The 12,404-nt window shown below is 42.7% G+C and overlaps 1 protein-coding gene across 1 annotated transcript in view; it reads right to left on the bottom strand.

Moving 5' to 3' along the window:
- Positions 1–11,238: 11,238 nt before the first annotated feature.
- Positions 11,239–12,404, bottom strand: part of ACSBG2 (acyl-CoA synthetase bubblegum family member 2) — a 34,348-nt gene continuing 33,182 nt past the window's right edge. Inside the window, 1 exon segment of the mRNA XM_082622737.1 lies at positions 11,239–11,253. The gene's annotated coding sequence lies outside the window, so the exon portion shown is untranslated.

Here is a 12,404-nt window from a genome sequence, read left to right as displayed (position 1 = left end):
TAATAGAAAAGAAATCATTACCTAATCTGAGGGCACGAAGATTTTCCTTTATGTTTTTTTCTCTCCCAACACTTTTGTAGTTTTGGATTTTATATTATAGGTGTATGATACATTTTGAGTTAATTTTTGTATATGGTATGAGGTAAAATTCTAAGTTTTCTAAGTTATTTATTTATTTGCATATTATCCAGCATTGTTTGTTGAAAAAGCTATCTTTTTTGCATTGAACTGCTTTGACAACTTTTTTTTAAAAAGTATAGTTGATTTACAATGCTGTGTTAGTTTCAGGTGTACAGCACAGTGATTCAGTTATACATATATTTTTCTTTTTCATATTTTTTCATTATAGGTTATTAAAAGGTATTGAATGTAGTTCCCTGTGCTATACAGCAAATCCTTGTTGCTTATCTATTTTATGTATAGTTTGTATCTGTTAATCCCATACTCCCAATTTATCTCTCTCCCTCTCCTTTTCCCCTTTGGTAACCTGTGCATCTGTTTCTGTTTTGTATATAGATTCATTTGTATTATTTTTTAGATTCTACATATAAGTGATATATTATTTGTGTTCCTCTGTCTGACTTGCTTCACTAAATATAATAATTCTCTAGGTCCAACCATGTTGCTGCAAATGGCAATATTTCATTATTTTTTATGGCTCAGTAATATTCCCTTATACGTGAGATGTGTGTGTGTATACACACATGTTTATATATATAGTCACATCTTCTTAAGCCAATCATCTGTTGATGGGCGCTTGGGTTGTTTCCATGTCTTGGCTGTTATAATTAGTAGTGCTATGAACATTGAGGTGCACGTATCTTTTTGACTTAAAGTTTTTGTCTTTTCCAGATATATACCCAGGAGAGGAATTGCTGGATTATATGGTAGCACTATTTTTAGTTTTTTAAGGATTCTCCATACTGTTTTCCACAGTGGCTGCACCAATTTACTTTCCTACCAACAGTGTAGGAGGGTTCCCTTTTCTCCACACCCTCTCTAGCATTTGTTATTTGTAGACTTTTTGATGGTACCCATTCTGACCCATGTGAGGTGGTACCTCATTGTGATTTTGATTTTTATTTCTCTAATAATTAGCGATGTTGGGCATCTTTTCATGTGCCTGTTGACCATCTATATGCCTTCTTTGGTGAAATGTCTGTTTGAATCTTCTGCCCATTGTTTGATTGGGTTGTTTGGGTTTTTCTGACATTGAGTTGTATGAGCTGTTTGTATACTTTCAGTATTAACCCTTTGTTGATTGCATTGTTTGCAAATATTTTCTCCTATACCATAGGTTGTCTTTTTGTTTTGTTGATGGTTTCCTTTGCTATACAGCAGCTTTTAAGTTTGATTAGGTTCCATTTGTTAATTTTTGCTTTTATTTCTTTTGCCTTGGAAAACTGATGTAAGAAAATTTATGTCCCAGAATGTTTTGCCTATGTTCTTTCTAGGAGTTTTATGATGTCCTGTCTTATATTTAGGTCTTCAAACCATTTTGAGTTTATTTTTGTATATGGTGTGAGGGAGTGTTCTGATTTCGTTGATTTACATGTAGCTATCCGGCTTTTCCAGCACCACTTGTTGAAGAGACTGTTGTTTCTTCATTGTATATTCTTGCCTCCTTTGTCATAGATTAATTGACCGTAGGTGTGTGGGTTTATTTCTGGGCTCTCTGTTCTGTTCCACTGATCTATATGTCTGTTTTTGTGCCAGCACCACACTCTTTTGATTACTGTAGCTTTGTAGTATGTCTTAAGTCTGGAAGGGTTATGCCTCCAGCTTTGTTCTTTTTCCTCAGGATTGCTTTGGCATTTCTGAGTCTTTTGTGTTCCCATATAAATTTTAGTATTATTTCTTCTAGGTCTGTGAAAAATGTCATGGGTAGTTTGATAGAGATTGCATTAAATCTGTTGGTTGCTTCGGGTAGTATGCCCATTTTAACAATATTAATTCTTCCAATCTAAGAGCATGGGATATCTTTCCATTTATTTGAATCATTTTCAGTTTCCTTTATCAGTGTTTTACAGTTTTCAGTGTATAGGTTTTTCTCCTCCTTGGTTAACTTTATTCCTAGGGGTTTGTTTTTTTTTTTTTGACACGATTTTAAATGGCATTGTTTTTTTAAAATTTTCTCTTCCTGATATTACATTGTTAGTGTAAAGAAATGCAACCCATTTCTGTATATTAATCTTATATCCTGCTATCTTGCTCAATTCATTTATTCTAATAGTTTTTGTGTGGAGACTTTGGGGTTCTTTCTATATAGTATCATGTCATCTGCAGACAGTGAGTTTTATCTCCTTCCAATTTGGATACCTTTTATTTCTTCTTCTTTTCTGATGGCTGTGGCTGGGACTTCAAATTCTATGTTGAATAGAAGTGGTGAGAGTGGGCATCCTTGTCTTGTTCCTGAATTTAGCAGGAACGCTTTCAACTTTTCACCATTGAGTATTATGTTGGTTGTGGGTTTGTTGTAAGTGGCTTTTATTATGTTGACATATGTTCCCTCTGTACCCACTTTGGTGAGAGTTTTTTTTATCATGAATGGATGTTGAATTTTGTCAAATGCTTTTTCTGTGTCTATTGAGATGATCATGTGATTTTTGTTTTTACTTTTGTTAATGTGGTGTATCACATTGATTGATTTGCATATGTTGAACCATCCTCGCAACACTGGAATGAATCCAACTTGATCATAGTGTATGATCCTTTTTATGTATTGTTGGATTCGATTTGCTAATATTTTGTTGAGGATTTTTGCCTCTGTGTTCATCAAAGATAACATCCCGGGGGCTTTCCTGGTGGCGCAGTGGTTAAGAACCTGCCTTCCAATGCAGGGGACACGGGTTCAAGCCCTGGTCTGGGAAGATCCCATATGCTGCGGAGCAACTAAGTCCATGTGCCACAACTACTGAATCCCGCACGCCTAGAGTCCACGCTCTGCAACAAAAGAAGACACCGCAATGAGAAGCCTGGGCACTGCAATGAAGAGTAGCCCCCGCTCACCACAACTAGAGAAAGCCCACACCCAGCAACGAAGACCCAGTGCGGCCAAAAATAAATAAATAAAAATAAATTTAAAAAAAAGGTAATGGCCTGTAATTTTCTTTTTTTGCAGTGTCTTTGTCTGGTTTTGGTATCAGGGTGATGGTGGCTTCATGGAATGAGTTTGGGAGTCTTCCCTTCTCTTCAGTCTTTTGGAATAGTTTGAGAAGGATGGCTATAAGTTCTTCTTTGTATGTTTGGTAGAATTCCCCAGTGAAGCCATCTGGTCCTGGGCTTTTGTTTGCCGGGAGTTTTTTAAACTACAGATCCTATTTCACTTCTAATGATCAGTCTGTTCAAACTATCTGTTTCTTCTTGACTCAGTTTTGGCAGGCTGTATGTTTCTAGAAATTTGTCCATTTCTTCTAGGTTGTCTAGTTTGTTGGCATAAAACTGTTCATAGTATTCTCTTGTGTATTTTTTGTTATTGTTGTATTTGTTGTATCAAATGTTATTTCTCCTCTTTCATTTCTTAATTTATTTGGGTCCTCTCTTTTTCTTCTTGGTGAGCCTGGCTAGAGGTTTGTCAATTTTGTTTATCTTTTCAAAAAAACCACCGCTTGGGTTTTTTAAATCTTTTCTGGGTTTTTTTGATCCCTATTTTATTTATTTCCTTTCTGATCTTCATTATTTCCTTCCTTCTGGTGACATTAGGTTTTGCTTGTTCTTTTTTTAATTCTTTTAAGGGGTAGTTTAGATTGTTTATTTCGATTTTTTTCTTGTTGCTTGAGGAAGACCTGTATTGCTATGAACATCCCTCTTAGAATTGCTTTTGCTGCATCCCATAGATTTTGTAAGGTTGTCTTGTCATTTTCACTTGTCTTTAGATATTTTCTGGTTTCTTCTTTGATTTCATTGTTGACCCATTGGTTTTTTAGCAGCATGTTGTTTAGTTTCCATGTGTTCGTTCTTTTCCGGTTTTTCTCTCTGTGGTTGATTCCTAGTTTCATACCATTGTAGTCAGAAGATGCTTGAGATAATTTCTATCCTCTTAACTTTGCTGAGGCTTGTTTTGTAACCTACTGTGTGGTCTCCTATAGAACGTTCAGTGATCACTTGAAAAGAATGTGTATTCTGGGTTTTTTTTTTCTTTTTGTACGTAGTACCCTGTAGACATCATTTAAGTCCAATTGGTCTGTTGTATCATTTAGGACCTCTGTTGCCTTATTGATTTTCTGTCTGGAAGATCTGTCCATTGATGTCAGTGGGGTGTTAAAGTCTCCTACTATTATTGTATTCCTGTCATTTTCTCCCTTTATGTCTATTAGTATTTGTTTTATATATTTAAGTGCTCCTACAGTGGGTGCATATATGTTAACGAACGTAATATCCTCCCTTGTTTTGGTCCTTTTGTCATCATATAACATTCTTCATTGTTATTCTTTGTGGACTTTGTTTTAAAGTCTATTTTGTAGCCAGGTCATGGAGGCAACCTAAATGCCCATCAACAGACAAATGGATCAAGAAGATGTGGTACATATATACAATGGAATATTACTCAGCCATAAAAAGGAATGAAATTGGGTCATTTGTAGAGACGTGGGTGCATCTAGAGACTGTCATACAGGGTGAAGTAAGTCAGAAAGAGAAAATCAAATATCGTATATTAATGCATATATGTGAAACCTAGAAAATGGTACAGATGAACCGGTTTGCAGGGCAGAAACTGAGACACAGAAGTAGAGAAAAAATGTATGGACACCAAGGGGGGAAAGTGGCAGGGGTTGTGGGGGGTGGTGTGATGAATTGGGAGATTGGGATTGACATGTATACACTGATGTGTATAAAATGGATGACTAATAACCTCCTGTATAGAAAAATTAATTAAATTTAAAAAAAGATGATAAAGTCTAGTTTGTCTGATATGTGTATTCTACACACCCACTTTCTTGTTGTTTCCATTTGCATGAAATGTCTTTTTCCATCCCTTCATTTTTTTTTTTTTTTTTTTGGCTGCGTTTGGTCTTCACTGCTGCCTGTGAGCTTTTCTCTGGTTGCGGCGAGCGGGAGCTACTCTTTGTTGCAGTGCACGGGCTTCTTATTGTGGTGGCTTCTCTTGTTGCAGAGCATGGGCTCTAGGCACACGGGCTTCAGTAGTTGTGGCACGGGGACTCAGTAGCTGTGGCTCGCAGGCTGTAGAGCGCAGGCTCAGTAGTTGTGGTGCACGGGCTTAGTTGCTCTGCGGCATGTGGGATCCTCCCAGACCAGGGATTGAACCCATGTCCCCTGCATTGGCAGGCAGACTCCCAACCACTGCGCCACCAGGGAAGCCCCCCATCCCTTCACTTTCAATCTGCGTGTGTCTTTTGCCCTTAAGTGGGTCTCTTGTAGGCAGCATATTGTAGGTTCTTGTTTTATTATCCAGTCTGCCACTCTGTGTCTTTTGATAATAGCATTTAGTCCATTGATATTTGAAGTAATTATTAGACACAGACGTAGAGAACAAATGTATGGATACCAAGGGGGAAAGGGGTGGGGTAGGAGGAATTGGGAAACTGGGATTGACACATATACATTATTGAGACTGTGTATAAAGTAGACAACTGATGGGAACATACTGTATAGCACAGCGGAACTCTACCTAAATGCACTACGGTAACCTAAATGGGAGGGAAGCCCAAAAGGGAGGGGATATCTGTATGTGTGTGGCTGATTCATTTTGTTGGGCAGTGGAGGCTAACACAACATTGTAAAGCAACCATATTCCAATAAAAATGAATTTAAAAGAATTAAGTAATTATTAATAGGTATGTACTTAACTGCCATTTTAAACCTTGTTTTCCAGTTGGTTTTTGTTCATTTTGTCTTTTTGTTTTTCCTTTTTTGGTTTGATGGGGTTTTTATGTATGGGGGGGAACACTCGAGTTCCTTTCTTTTTGTTTTTTGTGAATCTATGTTTTTGATTTGTGGTTACCCTGGATTTCAAGTATGCTGACCCATAACTGTATCTACTTGCTTTACACTGATAGTCATACAAGTTCAAACACATCCTACAGGATCTACATTTTTATACTCCCCTCCCCCACATTTTGTGATCTTGATGTCCCATGTTAGGTCTTCATGCTTTTTCTTTTGCTGCTAACTGTAGTTAGAATCACTTCTACAAAACTTTTTGATTTTTAAAAAATCTGTATACTGGCTTAAGTGATTTTCAATCCTTTTCTATATCTGCCTTTCCTATTGTGCTTTTCCCTTTCTTATAGAGTCTTGTTTCCTTTCTATTTAAAGAAGCTCTTTCAATATTTCTTTTAGGGTATGTTTAGCATTGCTGAATTCTTTTAGCTTTTGCTTGTCTGAGAAATCCTTTATCTCTCCTTTTTTTTTTTTTTTTTTTTTTTTGGCCACACCATGCAGCATGCAGGATCTTAGTTCCCCAACCAGGGATCAAATCTGCTTCCCCTGCAGTCGAAGTGTGGAGTCTTAAACACTGGACTGCCAGGGAGGTCCCTCTCCCTCTATTTTATTTTGTTATTTTTAATTTTTTTAAAATAAATTTATTTTTTACCTTCGGCTGCGTTGGGTCTTTGTTGCTGCATGCAGGCTTTCTCTAGTTGTGGCAAGCGGGGGCTACTCTTCGTCACAGTGCGTGGGCTTCTCGTTGTGGAGCACGGGCTCTAGGCACACAGGCTTCAGTAGTTGTGGCTCGTGGACTCTAGAGTGCAGGCCCAGTAGTTGCGGCGCACGGGCTTAGCTGCTCCACGGCATATGGGATCTTCCCGGGCCAGGGATTGAACCCATGTCTCCTGCGTTGGCAGGCGGATTCTTAACCACTGTGCCACCAGGGAAGTTCCTCCCTCTATTTTAAATGATAACCTTGCTGGGTAGAGTATCCTAAGTTGCAGGTTTTTCCCTTTCAGGACTTTGAGTGCATCATGCCACTCCCTTCTGGCCTGCAAAGTTTCTGCAGAGAATTCATCTGATAGTCTTATGGGGGTTCCCTTATAACTGACTCTGTTTTCTTCTTGCTGTCTTTCAAATCTTCTCTTTAACTTTGGCCATTTTAATTATGATATGTCTTTGTGTGTGCCTATTTGTTTGCACCCTCTGTGCTTCCTATAGTTGGATATCTGTTTCCTTCTTTAGGCTTGGGAAGTTTTCTGTCATAATTTCTTCAAATACATTTTTGATCCCTTTCTCTTCTTCTGAAACCCCTATTATGCATAGGTTGGCATGCTTTATATTATCCCATAGAGCTCTTATGTCATCTTCATTTTTTTAATTTGTCTTTCAGTCTGCTGTTCTGATTGGGTAATTTCCATTATTCTGTCTTCTAGATCACTTATATGTTCTGTGTCATTTCGTCTGCTATTCATTGCTTCTGGATTGCTTTTTATCTCACCAGTTGAATTGTCTAATTTTGACTGGTTCATCTTTATAGTTTCTACTTCCTTGTTACAGGGATCTGCATTTCTATTAATAATCTTTCTTAATTCCTTTAACATTTTTATTACCTCTTTCTTGAACTTGGGGTCTAGTAGACTGGTGACATCTTTTTCATTATTTGTTCTTTCAGGGGATTTCTCTTATTCTTTCAACTGGGAGTAGTTCCTCTGCTTTTTCATTTTATTTAAGTTTCTCTGTCTCCATGAATTTAGGAGAAACAGGTATCTACTGTGGTCTTGAAGGGGAGTTTTTCTGTGGGAGCATCCCTGTGTAGACTGTGTTGAGTCCAGTACTTTTGGCGCAAGGGCTGGTTTTGGTATGGAGCCAACCACATCTTTCCTCGGGGTGTGCTGGCAGCTACCCCCTTGATAGGGGGTTTGGTTGGTGTTGTGGTATCCAGAGCCTGTGCTGGGTGTTGGGCAGTGCTTCCTCTTTGCTCCATGGCTGTCACCACCCTGCTGGGGTGGCGTCTGCTCCCCAGTTATTGGGGTAGAAGTCTTGAGGGTTGGGTTTGATGAGACTCCCTTGCCCTTGAGTGCCTGCCCTCAAGGAGGTGACCGCTGAAGCAAGCGAGGCCCTTGTGGTCACAGCGATGCCCAGAGTGTAGCCCAAGGTCACATCCCTTTCTCCATCGTGTTCATCCCAGACCTAGTGCCGGGCTGTGTCGTGGAGTAGACCTGGGCTGCCTCGTGGCAGGCCTCTCACAAGACCTGTCCGCCCCAGATCTGACTCCAAGCTGCTGTGTAGAGGGGGTGGAGCTGGGGCGCTCCCACTGGAAACGAATCACCACCTACTCCTGCTCAGGGCCTTTCTGCCTGAGACTCAGCGCCCAGCCGCTCTGTGTTTCCGTGGTGCCATTCGGTGTGCACGCGGACAATGCCAGACCCCCTTTGCCGTGTGTGTGCTGACAGCGGGCCCCACAATTCCCCCCCGGGTGAGACCCCAGGCCTTCAAGGCTGTCCCCTGCAGGTAGATCAAGTCCTCTTCCAGGGCCTGTCTGCCTGAGATTCAGTGCCTCATGGCTGTGAATATTTGTGGCCCCGCCCCGTGTGCACGCTGACAGTGTCCGCCCAGTTCCATCCGCCGCTCCTGTGCGTGTGTGGACAGTGGTCTCTGGTTTGGCCCGGATCACCCCCAGGCGCCCCGGTCTGTCTCTGCGCAGCTAGACTGAATCTCTGCCCTGATCTCACACCAGGCTCTATGGTGGAGTGTGTGAGACAAGGACACTGGGTCCTTCGGATTGGAGAAGTGCAGCGAGGCGGCAGCTGCCAGCCCTCTGATTGTCTCTCCCCACCCTGACTATTAGCAAGCCGGCATGCATGCACTCCTCGTGAGTGGAGTCTGGGCTTCTCCAGCCCCTCTATCTGTCCCAGCGAGTTTCCCAGCAGGCAGCGGGGCTCCCCAGGGCGAGGGTCTGCCTGTGTGGACCTTCTCTTCCTTACAGATCCTTCCCAGGTTGCCGGTCCTGTCCTGATGCTTTTTTTTTTCTTTCTTGTCCAACCCAGTTATATAGAGATCTTTCTTGCAGCTTTGGTTGTATAAGGGTTCTTCTGTCAGTTTCCAGTCGGTTTGCTGTGAGAATTGTCCCACATGTAGATGTTTTTTTTTTTTTTTTTGCGGTACGCGGGCCTCTCACTGTTGTGGCCTCTCCCGTTGCAGAGCACAGGCTCTGGACGCGCAGGCTCAGCGGCCATGGCTCACGGGCCCAGGCGCTCTGCGGCATGTGGGATCTTCCCGGACCGGGGCACAAACCCGTGTCCCCTGCATCGGCAGGCGGACTCTCAACCGCTGCGCCACCAGGGAAGCCCCCCAGTCACATTTTTATCCGCTGATCAGTACATACCTTGTGTAATGTGTATTTCTGTTCGGGGACACCTTAAGATATATTGATGATTCACTAACATTGAACTCATGGCCAACAGCACTATAATTCATGCCTGAATGGAGCTTATTTAACATGTGTATAATTTTTCCATGAGGCGCCTCACAGTCTTGTACTCAAGACCACTAGTCAGTACTTCAGCACTGTACTTGGGGGCCATTTTCAACAGTGAAATCACCAACAAAAATGCAAAAAAACAGAGCACTAAATCGACCCCCAAAAGACACACATTCACAGTCTGAGCCGAAGCAAGGAGGCACCTTGTTCGACCTTCAGCCGTGAACGTGCATCTTGGGTCATTAAAATTTGCCAGTGCTCCGCGCATTTCCAGAGGTGACTACAAAAGCACCACAGGCGTTAATTTGGGGGGTTACAAATAATGTTAGTGAGCAGGCAAACTTGTAAATATGGACCCTGCAAATAAAGAGGGTCGACTATACTTACATATTCAGAACATAAAAACTTGCCAAATTGAGGAGGCGGGCTTTAGCCTTACCTGCATCAAATGCTTTTTGCGAGGAGAGCGTCTTCATACATTTCTGATCGATTTATAATTTGGTGTTTGAAACTAAAAGAAAAGGGGTACCTCTGGATATCTAGAACCTTAAGGGACACTGAAGGTTTTCTTCCTTCTGTCCTGATTGGCTGTCCCTCCCTGTTCCTCCCACCGATATTCTTTCAGGACCAGATACTGTGGACGTGCAATATCAGCTTTGGTCTGTCCATACACGGACTGTTGGATGAGAGAGGAAGAAAGTTCTGTCTTCTTTCAAACTGCTGCTGTCTTGGACCTTATGACAACAGCAAACTCATCTTTCCCAAAAGATGGAATTCATCAAGAATCACAGCTGCTGGACTTCCCTGGTGGCCTAGTGGTTAAGAATCCGCCTGCCAATGCAGGGGACACCGGTTCGAGCGCCGGTCCGGGAAGATCCCACATGCCGCGGAACAACTAAGCCCGTGCGCCACAACTACTGAGCCTGTGCTCTAGAGCCCACAAGCCACAACTACTGAGCCCACGTGCCACAACTACTGAAGCCCGCTCTCCTAGAGCCTGTGCTCCGCAACAAGAGAAGCCACCGCAATGAGAAGCCCGTGCACCACAAGAGTAGCCCCCGCTCGCCACAACTAGAGAAAAGCCCGCGCACAGCAACCAAGTCCCAACGCAGCCAAAAATAAAATATAAATAAATTAAATTTATATATATAAAAAAAAAGAATCCCAGCTGTTAACTTGGACCAACAGGGTGCTGTAATGATCACTGTTAACGCATGTGAGGGGCTTTGGGGTGTCAGACACTGCCCCCTTCTGGTCATCTTGATGCACCTCCACGGCCACCCTGTGAGATGGGGGTCTATTTTTACAGATAATGTCCCCTCCCAAGACTCAGAAGGTTGAACTCACACAGCCAGTCAGAATTTGAACCCAGAACTGATTTTAGGGTCTGAGCTTCTCAACAAAGGACAAGATGTTCGCATCTGGCCAAAAATCAGAACATGGGGTGCTGAAGTGCTTTATTGTCAGAACTTAGTGGAAGGGTTTTCAAGTTGCTCCCAGGAAGGCAAGTAGGTTCGGGGGCCCAGTTCTTCTTCAAACGTGTGAAAGCTTTTCTTTTCTGATGTCTCAAGTCAGTCCTCTGAAGAGGAAAAAAAGCCAGTTGGAACCCACAAGGTCAGACCTTTCTTTTTTAAACAGGCAGTTCTTCAGAGACCTCCCCATCAGCTTTCCCAGGATCACTCCTTGAAGGTTCATGGGAATTCAAAGGTCTGTGATGGCCCTGTTGCTTCAAAGACATGGCAGGTGTGAGAGGGGGTACCTCTTCAACAGGTGGATGACAAAGAGACTGACCCATAGGGAATCTGACTCCTTAAAAACACGAGAGACTCAAGTCCCTGCCCAGAGCAGCAAATCACGTCACGATGGGGTCTTCCTCTTGGAGGCTAGAGAGAAGAGAAAGACAAGTTATCACATGGGGATCCTTGGTACATGTATTATATGTTCATTCCCTGAGACCCCACAAGGTACTGTAAGATGGAAATATTCCAGAATGAACAGATCTACTTAGAAATGAGAAAAAAAAACGGAATCCCTCTCCAATGAACTTTAGAGTGACACTCTCCAGGAGGAGTATCATGTGAGCCACCAAGGTAATTAAAAAATTTCTAGGGCTTCCCTGGTGGCGCAGTCATTGAGAGTCCGCCTGCTGATGCAGGGGACGCGGGTTCTTGCCCTGGTCCAGGAAGATCCCACATGCCGTGGAGTGGCTGGGCCCGTGAGCCATGGCCGCTGAGCCTGCGCGTCCGGAGCCTGTGCTCCGCAACGGGAGAGGCCACAACAGTGAGAGGCCTGCGTACCGCAAAAAAAAAAAAAATTTCTAATAGCCACACAAAAAAAGAACTGGTGAAATTGACTTAGGTGCTATATTTAATGTAACCCAGTATGTCCCAAAGAGCATCATTCCAACATTCAGTCAATACTTTAAAATATGAATAAGGTGTTGTATGTTCTGTATTTCGTACCCCAACTTGGAAGCCCAGTGTGGGTTTTATACCCACAGCACATCTCAGTTCAGACGGGCCACGTTGTGGGCCAGTGGCTGCCATACTGGACAGCACAGGTGCAGAGAGGGTCCACCTCCCACTCCCACGTCAGTGTCGGACGATCTCTTACCCAACCACAAAGTGAAATCTGAAATCTTGCAAAAGACGCAGAACGATGAATGTGATGTGTTTAGCTGCTGGGCTCACCCGCGGCACTTTGACAAACGAAGGTGTGGAGAACTTAAATCGGTTAACAATGAAGAAAAGAGAATGGATACGGTGGTGTCATGGGCTGGATTGTGTTCCCCTCCGCAAATTCGTATGTTGAAGTCCTCACACCCAGGACCTCGGGATGGGGGTGTCTTTGGAGATGGGGTCTTTACGGAGGTCATCAAGCTAAAATGAGATCATTAGGGTGGACCCTAATCCAATAGGACAAGTGTCTTTATAAGAAGGGGAAATTTGGACACAGACGCAGGGAGAAAACGGCCGTCTACAGGCAAAGGCGAGGGACTTGAGAAGGAACCAACCCAGTCAACACCTTGACCTTG

The sequence above is a fragment of the Mesoplodon mirus genome, assembly GCF_964341445.2.
Source record: "Mesoplodon mirus genome assembly, chromosome: 5".
Lineage (NCBI taxonomy): Eukaryota > Metazoa > Chordata > Mammalia > Artiodactyla > Ziphiidae > Mesoplodon > Mesoplodon mirus.
The sequence above is the reverse complement of the archived record's forward strand: the minus strand, read 5'-3'. Positions and strand labels throughout refer to the sequence as shown.